General features: G+C 33.4%; 1 long non-coding RNA gene and 1 pseudogene across 2 annotated transcripts; one reads left to right on the top strand and one right to left on the bottom strand.

Annotated features, from left to right (window-relative positions):
• Positions 1 to 3628: 3628 nt before the first annotated feature.
• LOC105773992 (histone acetyltransferase HAC1-like) lies at positions 3629 to 13899 on the bottom strand (annotated as a pseudogene).
• Positions 13900 to 15076: 1177 nt separating this feature from the next.
• On the top strand, positions 15077 to 18191 carry LOC128041649 (uncharacterized). Of its 2 annotated transcripts, none has more exons than XR_008196569.1 (3): positions 15077 to 15605; positions 15822 to 15981; positions 17918 to 18191. It is a non-coding gene; the product is annotated as an uncharacterized LOC128041649 (long non-coding RNA). The 2 variants fall into 2 exon arrangements; XR_008196570.1 differs by having other exon boundaries at positions 15811 to 15981.
• Positions 18192 to 18893: the final 702 nt, after the last annotated feature.

Below are 18893 nucleotides of genomic sequence, written 5' to 3'. Positions count from 1 at the left end.
ATAGGAAGCCATTTCTTACCTTATTAAACCTTTCTCACTCTAGCTTCAACTATTGTCACTAAAATTCTATAAACCTTAGCCTACCATTAAAGAAATTGATGGAGAAAGTGAGCTTTCCATGGAGATCTTGACAAAATATTTTAAGAGAAAATAGAGGAAAATGCAAGAAAATGAAAAACAAGGTGGCCAACCATGGGAGACTCTTGTTTTACGGCAAAGAAGAAAATAAAATGAAGTTGATGGGGTTATTTCCTCATTTAAAAAGACCAACAAATCGGCCCAAGGCCCATGTCTAATTATTCAAGTCCAATTTTTGTCAATTTGAGGCCTATTTTCTTAATATTAGGCTCCAATGATCCGAAATAATTTCAAATATCAAATATCATATTTAAATATAATTTCAATGTAAAAGTCTCGAGGAATGACCAAATTACTCTTTGACAAAAAAATTACCATTTTGCCACTTTTGATCCTTTTTCATGATTTCATCTCAAAATTTGGTATTTTGACCAATTCAAGTTCATCATAATAATAAATCTTTAATATAATTCCACGAGTGATAAAAATTGCACTTCCTCTCTTTTCCCAATAAAAATTAAAAATTTACAATTTAGTCTCTGTACTTTTCAATTTAGCCCCAAAGGTGATTTTCATCACTCCAACACATATTCCAACTTACATTTATGTCAATTCATCACTAATAACTCACTTTTCTCATTTTGGTCAAATTTGCACTTTAGTACTCTAACTTCTCAAATTTTGTGATTTGGTTCATTTCTCACGTTTTCTCTTCTAAAATTCTTTTCATAAATTATCATATCTAAAATCACTTTATTTTCATAAGAATTACTTTAATTGGCTCAGTTTTTTAATTTTCTCAAAAGATTACTACATCCACTACTAAAATAGTGCCACGAGTCTAATTGAAAATTTTGAGATGTTACAGATAGAGTGGAATTGGTTTGGAAATAAGGTTCTAAGTATCTTAGTACATGTTCTATGATCTCTCAAGTGTTGTGGTTGAGTTTATAAATGGGAGAGCTTTTTGGCAGCAGAGCCATATCTTGTCTCCTTATAGTGGCGAAGATATGGCATTCTAGGCCAATGATATGACATCTTAGGATAGATGAGTAATCAATGGGCCCAAGGCTCCATCCGCATCTAAAGGAGATGATCTAGCTAGAATTTGTCATGGTGTTTCCTAAAGGTGTCCATAAGTCAAGCGTGGCCCAATTCCAAAAACTTTTTGAAGCCCAAGCCCGTTTTCTGGTCGACTAGCTTAAAAACCCATTTCACTATTAAAAAATACTAAAATATTAATAATATCTTTTAATTGGAATTTACATAATTTTATAATTAAATTTAAATTTAAAAATATTTTTATCATTTAAATTGAATTTTAGTCAAGCCAAGTTAGCCCGAGTTGCGAAAATCCTTGCCCAAGCCTGACCCTTGGACTAGTCTAGTGTTGCCTAATACCTATGGCTCGCTTGATGTGAGGTTCACCCGACAGATACATATATGGTTTGAAAATAACATACATTAAATAATTAACCATATGGTTTAAAACTAATTAATAATAACACATGCAATATGTACAATATTAAAATGAAAAATTAGATTAAATTGTGAGTAAAACAAAATTTAAATGCATAAATGCATCAAAATAAGAATATTAAACGCACTACAATTGTTTATCATGTGTTATCTTCAATCTTGAATTGATATCGAGTTAACTTATGACACTAACTCAATCAATAACATTATTAATCTATACAATTAATGGAGGTAATAAAGTGTGCATAACAAGATTTAAAATGTACAAAATATTTCATGATAAAGCATTAGTTGAGTGGTAAAATTAAAATTTTATCAACCAAAATGTCATGGGTTTAAATCTCAAAATAGGCAAATTACTTATTGGTTTTAAGAAAAAATAAGAGAGTAAAATACCCAAAAATAATATAGCTTTTGTTAAATACAAATAGCTTTCTTTATTTCCTAACCGAGTTTATGCCTAGTTGACTCATGACACCAACTCAAGGATTTTAATAATACTAGAATTCTATCACACATATATGTGTGAGGAAACTACGTAATTAGAACACAAATGTGTGTTTAAAAATAACATTACTAAATCATTAAACATACGGTTTGAAACTAATATAATAACACATGAAATATATGCAATATTAAAATGAATAAAATGGATTAAATTGTGAGTAAAACAAAATTTAAATATGTAAATACATCAAATTAAGAATTCTAAATGCACTAGAGTTGTTTATCTCGGTGTTGTCATCAATATTTAGTTAGTGTGGAGTTAACTTATAACACCAACTCAATCAACAACTTTATCAATATATACAATTGATGATGTAATAAAGTATGCATAATAAAATTAAAATGTATGGAATAAAATAAATAAAGTTTTGGTTGAGTGGTATCAATGCAGATGATATGAGTTTAAATCTCACCACATACAATTTGTTTTATTGACTTCTTTTAAAAATAAAAAGATTAAAGTGTCCTTAAATAATATTACTTATTTAAAATATGGAGCGCTAATTTCGTAATTTCTCTAGTTGAATTGATATCCAGTTGACTCGTGATGATAACTACGTTAAGGGCTTAATAATAGTAGGTATAGATATTCAATTTATGGAGGTAATAAAATATGTATAATAAATTTAAAATATATATAATAAAGCAAAATAAATTTTGGTTGAGTGGTAAAATCAAGTTTTATTAATGCAAATGATATGGGTTCAGATCACACTTGCAATTTTTTATTGATTTTAAAAATAAAATAAAAATGTTGACTTTGAATGATATAACTTATTTTAAATACAAAAAGATAATTTCGTAATTTTTTAATCGAATAGTATAGATTAAATATAGATTTAAATTTGATAGAGGAATAAAATTAAAATGTACAAAATAATTTTAATAAAATATAGGTTAAATAGTAAAATTAAAGTTTTAACAACCCAAATGTTATAGGTTCAAATCCCATATGTAAATTTTTATTTATTTTAAAAGTTAAAAGAACTAAAATATCATAAAATAGTATAAATATTTTAAATACAAAAAATACATTTTCAAAATTTCCTTAATCGTAGTTGACCCATGATACCAATATGGTATGGACACCCAATAAAATAGCCAAAAAAAATTCAGATCCCACACTGCTTATCCAAACATCAAACCTTTTAAAAAAAACGGCTTGCTACCGAACTTCTCAACCGGTTTAGTTGCAACCAAGCTTTTTATTGCCCAAAAAATCAAGTTAATATTGTTTCGCACATTTATTTACCCGTTTTTCATCTTTGGTATCTAATGAACGTGCATACAAGTGGTAATATAATAATCCATCTAGATTTGATTCTCTATTTTATGTTCATATTTGGGGGAACTAATGAGGTAAATTATATACAAGTGTTGGTCTTGGAGAAATTTCAAGAGTTATTTCACTGAAAACATGAAAAATCTGAATTTAGTAATGTTAAAGATACAAATGATGGAAATATTGGGATAAAAAAAATATTAAAATTATAATCCATAAAAGAACCAATAGCCTTAAGAAAGAACGAATTAAAAAGGCCTTCATTGAGTTGAGCTATATATATAAATTATAAACATAAATTTCATATTATTAAAAATGAATAAATTGTTGCACTTACTCCATCGCTATGCTATAATTTTTTTTCTTTCATCTATAATAAGAAGCCATCCTACAAACGGACCAAAAAAGGAGGCGGGAAAAAGGACAACCAAAGATTTTGCAACAAACCCTCCCTCCCTACCTACTCCCACTTTCCTCTTTAGGAGAGAATAGAAGAATTATAGTACAGTGGCCAACACCTAAGGAAGGCAGCACTCCGCGGATACAATATGTAATAAAAATTAAAGAATCACCCAATCACAGCACTCACACACGACATCACTACTTCGACTAGGAATAGTTAGCCACCGTATCAGGCAGATCTCACCTCCTAAAAACTTCATTAACTTTCTGTGTGGTGGGGAGTTAATGAATGAAAGAATTGTTCCCTAACAAGCCATCACTAATCAATCCACTTCAAGTGTTGTATGCCTATCTCACCCCCGGTTTTCCCCATTACTGCCTTAGTTCCAAGCAGTGAACAAAACATTTTCTACAACCATTTGTAGAACAATGCAGTTTTCATCAAAACATCCTGATCTATAGTTACACTTCGATTTTTTGCCCAGAATTAGCAGCAACCTCTGCAGCTCTCTGTCTCATCATCTCCATCACAGCAGCTCTACGCCGTGAATCGGACTGCTGTTGAAGTCTCCTCAAATGTTCTTTAAGATCTCTGTATTCATTAATGGATTTAATATTAGTAAATTTGAATTAAATCCATGGCCATAAACAAAGAAAGGAGCATAAAATATGGCTGTTTAGGAGGGTCAGAGGTGCAGGCACCTGCAACGTGGTACATGGCACTCAGATTCTTTGCAAGCTCGGGCATGAAGTTGCAGCAGATACCACATTTTCTTACAAAGTACACATCCACCAGAAGCACGTGTTTTGCATTGTATTCCATGGCAGAAAAGACCTTTCACTTTCCGACAATTTGGGTACTGGCAATGCGCAGAACGACATTGGGATGCATGCACCAAAAGATCAAGCATTTTCCTCAGCTGCAAATTTCAAAAACCAATCCAGTTAGAATGCAGATAAAATCCGAATCAGTTTTCCAGCCATCAACTTGCCAAACCAGAAAAAATAATAAATTCGGGAAGATAAATATTTTAGATTTAGCATATTTCAATATTGAAGTGGAAAGCACCAACAGCATCTTAGAAACACCCAATTCCAATGTTATCAAGTAAATCATAGGTGCCATCCCAACCGCCAAAAAGGAATAACGTCGGGTCCAGGTAGAAGCAACTGTCAGACGCACATCGTTGCTGGTCCTTGAATAGATGTTAGCATGTGCATGTGTATATAATGTATACTTGAACAGTAATACACATGAAAATACGTAGATGCACATATGTTTTTTTATGAGATTTAGCTTATTAATCATTCCAAACTAATCAAACAATTAATTTTCATTTTTTATAAAAAAGTATTCAATGATTCTATTTTTCCAAAAAGAGTACCTGCAAGACCCTTAGTTGCCTAGCCTCTTTATTCTGTGCATCTCGTTCAGCCATGGATGGCTGATTTGTTAACTTATGAGGATGATCAATGCCCCCATCCTTTTGGTAACAGGAGTTGCACACATCATAATCAGGGCAAACCTCACAGCGCCAACCTTGACCAGTTTCAATGTCCAAATGACATACGTTACAGGTCGTGACAAATGCAGGAGCAGTTGGATTGTGAAGATGGTAGAGGACCATCATTGATGAATGTTTAGCCCGCCTTAGTGTATCATACTGATAATGATTCCCTTGACAAAGATTCAAAAATGCTTGCCTTGTATCAAAGAATTCACTCTCAAGAATTTCATCTTTATCCTTTGTATCAGTAGGTACATCAGTAATTTCAACCTGCACAACGACGATTTTCCACATAAATTCATTTAGAAAAGAAAAAGACTGAATCAGCATTACTAACACAGGAAGTAATTATTGCAGTACTCTGACAAACTTACTGGATAGAGAACATGTTTTTCCCTCTGATTGATGGGATGTCTCTCTCTTTCTTCACGATTCTGCTCTATTTCATAGCACCTGTGATGGCACAAAGAAGCCAAAACCAGATAAATTATCTAGGACACTTTCTCCTAGCTGACAGAAGCAGATTGGAACAAGAATAGAGGATGAGTAAGGGTCAAAGCGGGCAGGTCTTGCAGCAGTCAGACCTTATAATCAGAAATACACTCATTTGTAGGATGCCGAAAAAGATTTAATCTAAGCATAGATTCAAACTGGGAAAATAAATAATTAAAACACTATAGCAGAGATACTTAACTATGCATATCAAAGAGAATAACCCTCTCGTATATAGATCTGATTGAAAAATTATTCTCATTCTCCAGAATCATATTAGCATTTATACGAGTGAGTCTTACTTATCACAAATCTGAAAGTTCTTGCAGAGAGAGACAGAGAGAGAGTCTTACTTATCACAAATCTGAACCATGATAAAATCCTCCTTCATTGGGCAAATGGCTTCACCAAGCTGATGTACCAAGGAAAAAAAAAGGAGGGCAAAGAGTAATATAACCAATTAAAATCCCTTGGGTCATGATATAACGTATGACTGGTTTTGCACAGAACAAAAGTAAAAAGGCTGATTGGAAGAAAAGAAATTACTTTATGCATCAGAAGCAGATCCTTTGATCCATTAGCAGAGAGATCAGACTGACCCGATGCTTTTAAAGCCCTTTTTGTTATGGTCTTTTTGGTTGTTCCTTTTTTGTTTAGTTTTCTGCCATCTTCTTCTTGACAGAGCTGATTAATTAGATCTTCAGCAGCACCAGGCCAGTAATCACCATCAAAATATGGCAGCCTAGCTGCTGTAACCTTGGCCTTACATTCACCAGTAGTTACAAAAAAATTATCATAAAAATTAGTAAGATCAACTACAATGTTTTCCTTTGAAGCTTTCCTTAACATAGCCAAATACCTGAAACAGCATTCATGCATATCAAGGCAATTAATAATTATGGATTAATAGAAATATTACACGAGAAACAAAGAAATTAAAAAATATATTGACAACTATCTGCCTCACCATTCCCGCAATTTATCTGACTTGGGTGTTTTCTGAATTTCTGGATGACAATATAAGATATAATCTTCACCCTTTAGTGGAGGGCAAGCCCATATATAGCAACTTGTGAAACCACGCTTCTTGCAATATTCAAGGTACCCAATCTGAAAATTTAAGGTTTACAGTCCAAAATGTTAGACAATTATGCAAAACTAATAAGAGCACTCTTACTACCAACTAAATTGAAATTTGTAACAATTAACTATCACTAGGCAGAATTCAGTCAGAATTTGGACTAACAAGAATTTCATGGTAAACAAATGTACGGAGAGCCTCTCCAGTAACTGCTTTAACCTCAGGCCGGAAATACTTGACTGAATCTAGGTATGAAAGATAAACACGGCGCTGATTTGGAAATGCACATTCTGATCCAAATTCTTGGATGTACATGCCGAATAAGCATACTTCTACCCCTTCTATCTTCTGAAACAATAAAACTACCTAAAATAGAAAAACATAACTTATAAGCATTTGATAATGACAACCATATATTCAGCATTCAAGCATGTATTTACTTAATTTATATCCTTCACACCTTAGATTTATATGGAAACTCAGTAGGATAATTATCTTCTTGAAAGATTTCAAGAAAACGTTGCTTCACTTCCAGCTTCTTGTCAACTGATGAAACAACTCTTATTACAAGTGCCTCGGCACCAGGAACCTGGAAATATCAATTAAAGAGAAAAAGAAATAAGCTTATTCTTCAAGCAGCAGAAGTCCATGAGAAGCAATGGAAAAACCAACAGTAATAACAGGAACGATTCCATATATAGAAGGAAGTTAAAAGGCCCAAGTAAAGGGAATTGGAAGTTTTTATCTTTCCCATTTTTGTTTTTCTTAGGGTGTTGTGTTTTCTTTTTTTTTTTTTTTTTTTTTGTGTATAATTTTTAGCAATTCTGAAAGTCTTTCAGCAACCTCAAAGTAGCACAAAGATTACCATATAGAACATAGAATCGACTGACATGAAGAGAATATTAATCACCTCATCATAACATTTTCCCTGAACCCTTGCCCTCTCTTGTCTTTCCTGTTTCAGTCTCCTAAATAATCGTTGCTCTATGCAGTCGCTAAGGATTGTTCGCGGCAAATCTTTGGCCCCAAGTACAGCACTCTGTGGTAAGGGCTTGCGCTCTCCTCTGTCGACCTCAGTAATATAGCAATTGGGGCATGTATATTCAGCTTGCCCACCATCATTCCTCCGACCATTAAATAAAGCACAAATTTGATGCTGCCAAGCTTCACACTTGTCACATTGAACCCACTGCACAATTTTATTATAAACAGACAAAATGCAAGAGCAACTGTTAAGGACGACCATGAAACATAATAATGATAAGTATGCATTGTACATACCCATTCTTCAGTCTCTTCATCATTCTTCTTCTTCTTCTCAAGCCTTGCCTTTGGAATTATAGTTCCATCAACAACAATACTATCACCACGAGACTCGTTATGGCATGGATTACAAAAGTAATGCCGTGGATCACCAGCTCCCACTGTGTGGTACATTGCATTTCGCTTAATCCAAGCACCACAAGGGCTGCAATAAATAGGTGCTGTTTCAAAAGCAAGTTTCTCAACTGCACATAACTGGCAGGAGTTCTCACTCATTGAGTGCCCCATTGCTTGATTCTTTCCAGCCTTTGCTTTACTCTGTAAAAGACAATTATATATATCATCAATATACCTCATCCTCCAAGTAAATTTTGTGGTATATTATATGACACTAGAAAACAGTATCTGAAACAAATCAGAAATACTACACTATAAGCATACCTGGCCAACCCATCGTCTGAGACCTGTAATATGCTCTCTAACTTGCTCAGGGGTGAATAATTCGGTCAGTGACACCCCTTTTATTTTCGGTTTCCCAGACTTAGTTCCAGCTGCACTTTCGGAAGACTCTATCATATCTTCTTTTTTAACTGAGTTAGCTTCCTTCTCAATTTTAGCATTTTCTTGATTGGGTAGACCACCAAATTCAGTACAAGTAATAGGCTCCATCAGTCTTCTGTTTGCTGAAGTCATCTACAACATCCTTCATCTTGTTAATAACAGGACTAGCTTTAGGACAACTCATGGGGACTTCGGTCTTGATTTCCATAGGCTCAGATTTAACAGGCATACGCCTGTCACCATGTTGGTAATCTCGGGGCTGGATGTCCTGAGCTATGTGAGATTCAGCAACAACAACAGAACCTTCATTTTCAGAAATAACAGGCTAAGAAAGCTGCTCTACCTTCATGCGTTTTAGTGAAGGCAGCATGTCTACAGAAGTATCAATTGGTGCAGTTTTAGAAGTCATTCTAGCTGAAATATCTCCAGTACTATATGTTTTAGTGGACCCATTATCCATATATGGCAAGACAGAAATTGAGTTTAGACAGGCTCGTGCCTTCTGAGCCTGTACATAATTGTTAACAGGAACACAGACAGGGCATGCTGGATTCGCACAAGTCTTGTGATGACAAATTAATAACTTGGAGTGATGACAACGAGGGCATGAGCATTGAGATGATTCGCATGTGTCTATATGAGTCAATAACTTTCGTACGGTAAAGCAATAGCTGTCACACTTACCCTCAGGGACCTTACATTGCCGAGCATGGCGCAGAAATAAAAGCCACTTCACTTGATTTCTGAACTGCCTATCATGACTCCCATTTCCACGATTAAAGATGGCACCCCTTGGATTTGAAGGATCCGATGAGCTTCTAGGAACCACCATCAGACCGATAGTAGATCCATCTGCAGATAATTCGTTACATTGAGCTTCATCCTGCCTGGATATTCGCTTGCAAAAATCCTCTTGAACATGCTGCTCATGTGACATGTTCCCTGGCATTTGAACCGTATCTTTTGAGTGAGGGTGCCACTGGCTCTGAACAACTGATTCCAGATGTGCTCCAGCAGAAAGTTTATAATCATTTTGAGACTCTGGAATCAACTGGTATTGATGCAACATATGTTGCATTTCTTGTGAATTTTGTGGCAGCAATGAACGCATATCCTGCTGACCAGAGAACCCATCAGCATAGTTCTCTTGGAACTGATTCTGTAATTCAGGAAGCTGAAACTGTTCAGGAGCTTGTTGATGCGGAACCTTGTCATGTTGTTCCACTCCAGGCTCATGCTGCACTTGACTGCGTATATCAGATACCAGCTGAGATTGATAATCATTATTGCCTAGCAAATTTTGATCCTGCTGATTTTGCTGCTTCTGGTGATGTTGCTGTTGCAGAAGCTGCTGTTGTTGGAACTGAAGCGGCTGCTGCTGAAATTGTTGCTGTTGATTAGCTTGAAGAATATTGTCTCTTGAAGACTCTAGAGGTTGGAGATCCATCTTTTCAAACTGATCCATGGACTGGGGCTTCATATAGGAAGCCAGTTGCACACCGTGCAAATTTGACCGATTACTTATCAAAGAAGATTTTGTTTTGGAAATAGACTACAAATTAACTGGATTCAAATTCTGAGAATTTGTCATTGATCCAACAGATGTTACAGCACCATACAACAAGCTCCCAGACCCACAAGAATCAGCATGCTTCAATCCATAAGTATCAGCTGACACAAAAAATGCTTTAACTCGGATGTCCCAATAACAAATTACATGTTCAGATTCATTATTATGAGATCAAAAGGAAACAGAGACAACAAGATGAAATTACAATGTTACCTTGCATCAAGGGTTGTTGATGCTGATCAGAATGTCCTTGCAATGGTTTTGGCAAATTAGAAAAAGGTGTGGTACACTGATATCCACCAGAAGTCCCTGGTTCATTAAAAATTTGCAAATTGTTACCCATCATCCCCGATGCACCATTTAGGGACCCATTAGGAAACCCAAAAGTTTTCTGCTGCATGCCAGACCTGATGCCAGTATCCATTTGGCTGCCAACGGTATGCCAAATATGACTGTTTTGACCACCCACTTGTTGCTTTAGCTGCTGTGCCTGAGATACCACCTTTGATTCAACAGTTGAAAGCCCAGCAACATTATTGGAAGACTGATTATTAACACTGCTGTTATTGTTATAACTACTAAATCCAGGAGTAGGAATCATTTGGCTTGTCATTCTTTGCACACCAATTGATGACATTCCACCAGAAGCAATACGATAATTTGCAGCCGACTGTTGATACCCATTATGTATATTTCCTACAAAAATACCATCATATTACCCTCGGTACATACTATTTAAGTAAAATTGCAAGACTGCAAGGCTCAAATTTACCATCAGATCTACCAATGGAACCACTATTAAAGCCACTAGTAGGCAACAAGCATCCTGTATTGACATTTGTAGGAGCTATGCTTGCATTGGAAGCACTGATAGATGTATCTATAGAAGCTGTAAACATGATGCTAGGATTTCCACTATGTGACATACCAGGGGTTGGTATCATACCAACTGGTGCTGATGTCGAATTAACAAGCTGTGGACGTCTTTGGTTGTGTGCATTTCTGCTCCCCCTCATTAGAATTTGTAAACGGTGCTCTAGAGTACTCAAATTTGTATAATCATCCTAGTGAACGAATTTCAAGAATCAAAATCAGGGGGAAGAAAATAAAGTTGCAGAACATATGAGTAACAGTGATAAGACAAATGCAAAGCAATGGGCAAAAGAAAAAGGAATAGGTGAAGAAAGAAAATATATTAATGAAATGGAGGAAAATACAAGTCAATAAACAGATTTGCTCCAAACATGGAAATTTAACAAAATGATTTAACCTTTGTACGAGCGATCTTAAATAAGCCTTCTTCCAAGTGTCTTGCGAAATCACGTAACTTAAGCATTGATGTCTCAGTGATAGGACGTTGGTACCGCGATTTCAAGAAATCAATGCTGACGAAAAGGGAGATTAAAAATGCATTAGTCATAAAAATTGAAATCTAAACACAAATATAATAACAAAATTTTCGACGATGAAAATACTAATCTTGATACATAGATTGATCTCACACAGAAGCTAAAGAACTATAGTGATTATACAAAATCAATGACAAGAAAATAATTTTCCATTGCTTATAATTTAAATACCCATCTCCATATCAATGTGAAATTACTAGGATCATTACATGCATCTTCTCCCAACCAGCTGCAGTCTTAAGAAGAACAAACAAGCAAGGCTTTTCCTTTATTTTGAAGATATACATATATATATAACTTGAGCTTGAGAATGAAGATATATGTGTGTGTATATATATAGAGAGACAGCAGAAGAGAGCTCTAAGAAACTTGAACTTGAACAAGAAGCCTTTCAATTGCACTAGAAAATGGACCCCTAATTTGTAGAAACTAGAAACAACCTGTTGTGTGCCCAAACATAGGAAAGCATGGGATTTCCTAGTGAGGTTTATATGGACCTGGGCTCTCCAACCTCAATAGCTAGCTTTTATGATGTGGTTCTCCAAAGGTCCATATCAATTGGTATTAGAGCCAGTCATCATGTCTCTCAATTGCAATTGTGTGGCGCAAGTGGTGATGCCAGTATTGCAGTTTTCACCTGAGCCAAGATTAATCTAGCGCAAAGCCAGCCGTGTGATTCTCCAACCTCAATAGGTAGCTTTTGGGGTGTGATTCTCCAAAGGTCAATATCACAACTATTCCAACTATGCATATATCAATGTATCTTCAAGAAGAATCAACACAACTATTCAAAGCAAGGATCTAGAGTCCTACCAATTAGCTTAATATAGCATAGATCGCTAAGTCTAAGCGAAATATAGATATCAATGTCCAAAGTGATTTTGAGATTAAAGCATTTTAGTATGCAAGCTTTCATGCACATTTTTGTAGAAGTAAAAAAAAAATGCAAACATTATCTTGACTGAAGGCTATAATTAAAAGTGGCATACAAACAACAGAAACCAATGATGCCACCATCTATACAAAAGAATGCTACTAACAAGCAACTGAGCATCCAGCAGTACATGCACACCGCAAACATGTACAGTTGTACATGCACGAATGCACACACACTCAGAAACAATGAAATGCAAATAAACAAGAAGCTTCTATGGTATTACAGAGCATTCAGACAGCAATAACTCAACCTCTATGGCAGCTTTATTTCAATTTTCCATAATCTAAATTAAATCAATTGGCAAACATAAGCATTTTATACATGGTAAATAAAATTACTGTTTTAGAATATCTTACATCTGTCCTTGCATATATTCACGTGTTCTGATGATGTCGGGGACCATATTCAATGTATTTTGGGGAGGACCTCCAGCACCAACAATGGCACCTGCACTCACAACTCCAGCAACGCCTAAATTCTGCACCTGAGCAGACTGAAGAGGGTTCCCATTTTGCTGGGGCAATCCCCCTTGATTAGAAAACTGTCCTGATATCTGTCCTGACATATGTGACTGCACATTCATTTCTATCCTTATTCTTTCTTCATCTTCCCCTTGTCTTAGTAGTGGCCACAACTAAAAAAAAATCGCTTTACACTCTCTAGCTTTACAGTTGCACCATCCTCCACCACTCATGCTTCTCACTTCAGATACATCACTTTATGGCATTTTTGTATTTTATTTATCCTGGTTATATATATTGAGGAAAATTTCAAAAGTTAACTCAAAATTCAATCATGCAATCTTAACTTCAAATTTTCAACATTGTTTAACAGCATTGAAACTGAAATTAGCAAAATTAGATGAGAATTAGGGGAATTTCAGTCAATGAGGCAAGAAAAAACCCCAATGGAGAATTCCAAAATAAACCACGGTCCTAATTAGTGAATAAAGCATTAAAAAAGAACTAACCAGAACATTAATTTCCTAAAACAATCAAGGAAAAAGATGAAAACCCTAAGACGGAAGCTGGGGAAATTCAAATTCAAGGCAGAAGCAAGAGCAGCTGCGATCGAAGCTTCGAGTATTGCGATACTAAGACCAAGAATCGCGACGAAACGATGATGGTGATCGGAAAAGGAAAAAGGGACAGCGAAACACCGCCTGAATCGCACGTGCGAAGGTAAATTGATACGAGCGTACGATAAAAGAGAAAAGAGAGCGAGATGATAAAAAGAAAATCAGGAATGGGAAAAGAGAACGGCTAGTGGAATTACCGTTCGTCTGGGGTTGCGGTGAAAAATTCAATAAAGAAGGGTTTCACTTTGAATTTTGGTGAAAATTTTACTCGAATATGTAGTTGGCACACCCTGTAAGTAAAAAGGAATTATGCAAAAATATATTGGGAAGATTCTAGTGTTCTAATTTCAAATCATGTTATTTATTTCCCACTTTTAATATTAAATCTCATTTTTAATAATTTTTCAATTAACTCGTGAAACTCAGATATGAGTTCTATAAATTGTTTTATAGTATATTTATTTCAGATACTTTTGTTTAATTACTTTGTATATACTTGAATAAGACTTGCAATTTGTTGCGGGCCTAAAAAATAATTGAAAATTGAAAAAAAAAATGCGGCAAGCTAAATTTGAGTTTTAAAAATTCAATTTCAATATGATTGGGTGATTTTAACCAAGTTTTACGTAATGAGGACAAGTTCTCATTTGACCATGCAAGTATGCATGGGCATATGGAAATTTCAAAGCTATCTCAACTACTGCAATTTGAAGGAAATATCAGCTCATGGTTAACCATTCACTATTTGGGAGAAGATTGATAGCTTTTTGCAATGCCCGATGGCATGATGAGAAACCTAAAGCTTGCCCAAAGAATACACCCTATTTTCACTACAGCAAATTAGGCTTTTAATGGCATTTTTAGTGGTATTTGTATCAAAAACGCTGCAAATATATACTATTAGTGGCGCTAATAGAAAAACGCCGCAATAAGTAAAGCCATAGCGGTGTTTTTGAGAAAAACGCCACAGCAGGTAAAGCAATAGCGGCATTTATGGGAAAAACGCCACAATTTTTTTTTTACTTTTTACTAAAACGGCACCATTTTTCACAAAGATATCAACTCCCCTGCACACACGAATTATTTTCTTTCTCAGTCTTTTGTTTGCTTGAAACCCCAAAATCCGGTCCCTTTTCTTTCTCAAACTTTTCTTTACTTGAAACCCCAAAATCCCGCCCCTTTTATTTCTCAGTCTTTTCGTTGCTTGAGAAAAATATACACACCTTGTTCTTCTATTTTAGCTACTCACATTGAAAAAAAATTTCAGTATTCTCTCAGTCTCAATTGACATTGTCTCATATAAGACAGTTATGCTTCATTTCTTTCTTTCTTTTTTAATTTTCTTATTCGCTTTTTAGTTTTGTGTTTTTCTTTAATTTCTAGATCTACTGTAATTTATTTTCTCTTTTCTTTTGAATTCTGGGTTATGCTAGTTGGGTGGTTTGAAAATTGGGGTTTTCATTGATGTTTCAGTTCTTCTGATTTTTTTTAATTTTTTTATTTTTACCTACCGAAACTGAAATATGTGATTTACAATGGTGTTTAGTCCATAAAATTTTCACAATATACTTTTACGAATCAAATAATATATACCTTAAGCAATCTTAGGTTTGGAAAAAAGTAATTGTTTCAGCCCAGACTTACTTAGAAACCAAAACTAAATATTTAAAACTAGACAAGCTCATTATGCACATTAACAAACTCAAAACCATCCTCAACATCTAGTAGCTTATGGCCCAGCGAAAGCGTGGTCCCTTTGTCTCTGTGCAATTGATGTCATGATGGAGAAACATTGTTACTGGTGTTATTTGAATGTTGCCCAATTTTTATTTCTTACTTCTAATGTTATAACTGTTTCCATAGAATTTTGATTTTTTTTTTCTTTCTAATGCTTGTAGGAAAATATCAATTGTCTGCTCGGCTAGAGGCAACTACTTCTTTGCTAGAATTCTTTTCATGTGAGCTTTCTGCAATCCGAATTAATTACTATTGACTAGGTTTCTTTTATTTTTGGTGTTCTATTTACAAATGGGTGTAACCTTATGCTAGAGAAAGAGAAGGGAAAAATGAAAACTTTCTTTAACTGGATGTCAATTTTTTTTTCCTTATTTCTAGAAGATGTTTTTTCCTGCTTTCTGTTGCGACAATGTTGACTTCTATTAGTTCCTCTGTAGGTGGGAGCAAAAGATCCCTCTATTGGTGCTTCATATTATTATAATGAAAGTAAAGGAAAGAGTCAATGGGAAAGACCTGTAGAAACATCTTCGAGTACTCATTTCCCATTCGCTACAAGACACGTGGAAGATTGGGTGGAAGCAGGAGATGAAACAACAGGTATGTTGTATAAAGAAATTTGTATGATTTGTCTCATTTTGGTTTTATCACAATTTTTATTTTCGTTTTGAATGAATCATGCGGATTATGAATTTGGAAATACATGAAACTAACTATAGGAAAATGACGTCATATCTTTTGGGGTAAAGTTGCAGATGTTAGAAAGAATGAAGTCTCACATTGTGTTTGGAAATATTATTTCTATATTTTTATTATTTCTTATCGGAGCTAAAAGTATGGCAGCAAATTGAGAATATATTTGAATTTTTAAAGCATTTTTTAATTTTTAAAGAATTGTTTTACGATCAAAGATATTGTTATACCTGAAATAACCGATTGATTCAGTCAAGTCTAGAGTTTTTTTCTTTTTTGAAAATTCAAAATTTAAAATTAACAGAGTTTTTGGAAAATATTTTAATTTTGAATTTCAAAACTTTGTTACTCATGGCTGGTTAAGATATTTTCATGGAGACGAAAGATAGTACATATCTTCACCTATCTAAAGTGGTTTAAGTCATTCTCTTTTAAAATAAAGAGAGCAAATGAACCGAAATTTATTTATTTTTACTTTTTTACCATTTATTTTATTTCTTGTTTGTTTTATTATCTGTAAAATTTGAAGTCTATGATTCTATTTATCATGTTATGTAATTGATCATATTTAAATGAAATCATCGGTTGGAAGAAGTTCAAGGGAGTTTGAATTCTAGAATCATCACCGAGAGTTTTATTTTTACCTATATATCACTTCAGTCTAAACAAGATTAGTCTTCGACCGGACTAGTCTCTTTAACTGTAAAACAGACGAAGACATTTTTTATTAAACCAAAAACGAAATCAAAATTAAAAGATTTCAGATCATGAAAACTTAGAAAGTCTTCCTATGGTAGAATCTTTGTTTCGAAGTCATTTTTATCTGTGTTAGATAAAAAGGGTGGGATGGGTGTTGCTGCCTGAATTAGTTTTGCAATTTTTGGTACTTCATTTCACTTGCAAGCCTGTGATTTTTTTCCTGAGAAGTTTGATTTTCCATTATTGTTTTTGAATCATTTGTTTCTTCAATTTTCCCTTTGCATGCCTGCTAAACACGGCTGAAGTTACTTTGTTCTACATTTATTTTTTGTCCAATTTACTGCAATTAACTATATGGGCATGTTTTACTATCATTTTAATGGTTCTAAAAGTAGAACATATTGACCTATTGACATTAATTCACATGCTAAATTTTTCCTTAAAATTTGTAAGATCATCAAGATATTTTATATTCTATAGTTGTAGTATTAAATGATAGATTAAGTTTAAGTTGTTATTGTAGCATAAAATTATTTTATTGACATATTAAAGAACATAATTCCTCGATGATTGAATTGTGTGTGTTCTTGTTAAAAAGAAGAAGAAACCATATATGTTAAAGTTCATAAAATGACATGAAAATTTGTGGGTTGCATGCCAAGGTGTCACTGGTTCATTGAGTTCTTTTTTATTTATTTTTATTTATCATAATATGATTTATGGAAAATGTGATGAGAAATGGGTGCATTTAAGATGCTGTTAGGAAACTATTTCTTTTCTCCATTTTTTGGTCTTGCCAGATCAGGAAACTACTGTTTTCTCTACGCTTGGCTTTTATGTGTTCTGTAAACTGATGATATCTACTTAGCAATGTTTATTGTATTAAGATATTGGATATTTGATGCTTGAAAATATTGCAATATGCTAAATACAATACATTTTCTTTGGTAGATACTTTGAGAATGGAGTTGAATTTCAATAGGCTGTTTAGTTGTAAACCTTTTTGCATGCTTTGCAATTTCATGAAATTATAAAAAAGGATATTGCTTGGCTCATCTCTGTATAGATGATCCATTTCTTTTTTTGTCTATGAATTTAATTCTTTCCCTTAGTGATCATCTGACCCTGTATAATGTTTTTGTAGTCAACTGCATCAGAAAGTAGCCTTTTCGATCATTTGATAAATTGCTGGGAATTCAATCTTGGAGCAGTCCAAGGAACGTTCAGCCTTTACTTCCTTGTGAACTTTAAGTTCCAGTCACTACTCTATGGGTAGGTAATGTCCTGATAGGCCTTTGTAGGATGCTCTATTGACAAAATTACGAACTTACCAAAGATAAAAGAATATCCATTATTAACTATTATCTCTTACAACCCTGAAGTTATATATATTATCAAATTGGTTTATTTTATTTGAACTCGTAATTTTTCTATTTATACTCTTTTAATTTTCATTTATTTTATTATTTTCGCTATTATTCTATTTTTTATTCAATTTTTTGTTTTCAACATTTTATTTTTATTTGAGTTGAAAGAAGAAAACACGAATTGGAATTTTGACTTAGAAAAGAGAATATTCATTAGCAGCCTAAGTTGATCAATTTAAATAATCAATGTTGATATTTCACATAGGAATAGATATTCAAATCTTATATTTTACATGGTTATGATTTAAGTCCTTATTTCATTTAAGTAACTTCATTATAATATCTTATTTTATTGATATCTTTATATTTAATCTAATTTTTATTATTTATTTTAGTTTTGATTCTAAATTTTTTTATTTTTATTTTAAAATTTAAAATAACCTGAGTTCTAACATTTGGATTTTAATTGTGTTATTAATTTATTATTTTAAATTCTAAATTTAAATTCATTAATTTTTATATTTAGTTTTAAAGTTAAAATTTTCATAGAAAATTTAATTTAAATAATATTTTTATTTATCCTTAAAAGTATATAGTTTAAAGTTCAAATTTCAAAAATAAAACATAATATAATATTTATCATAGAAATAAATATTATCTAATTAAATAAATTTTTAAAGGAAAATAATATTTATCTTAATGTTAAATTTATTTTAATGTTTTTCATAAATATTATCATAAAAATAAATTGAT

The sequence above is a fragment of the Gossypium raimondii genome, chromosome 6 (genome assembly GCF_025698545.1).
Source record: "Gossypium raimondii isolate GPD5lz chromosome 6, ASM2569854v1, whole genome shotgun sequence".
Lineage (NCBI taxonomy): Eukaryota > Viridiplantae > Streptophyta > Magnoliopsida > Malvales > Malvaceae > Gossypium > Gossypium raimondii.
The sequence above is the reverse complement of the archived record's forward strand: the minus strand, read 5'-3'. Positions and strand labels throughout refer to the sequence as shown.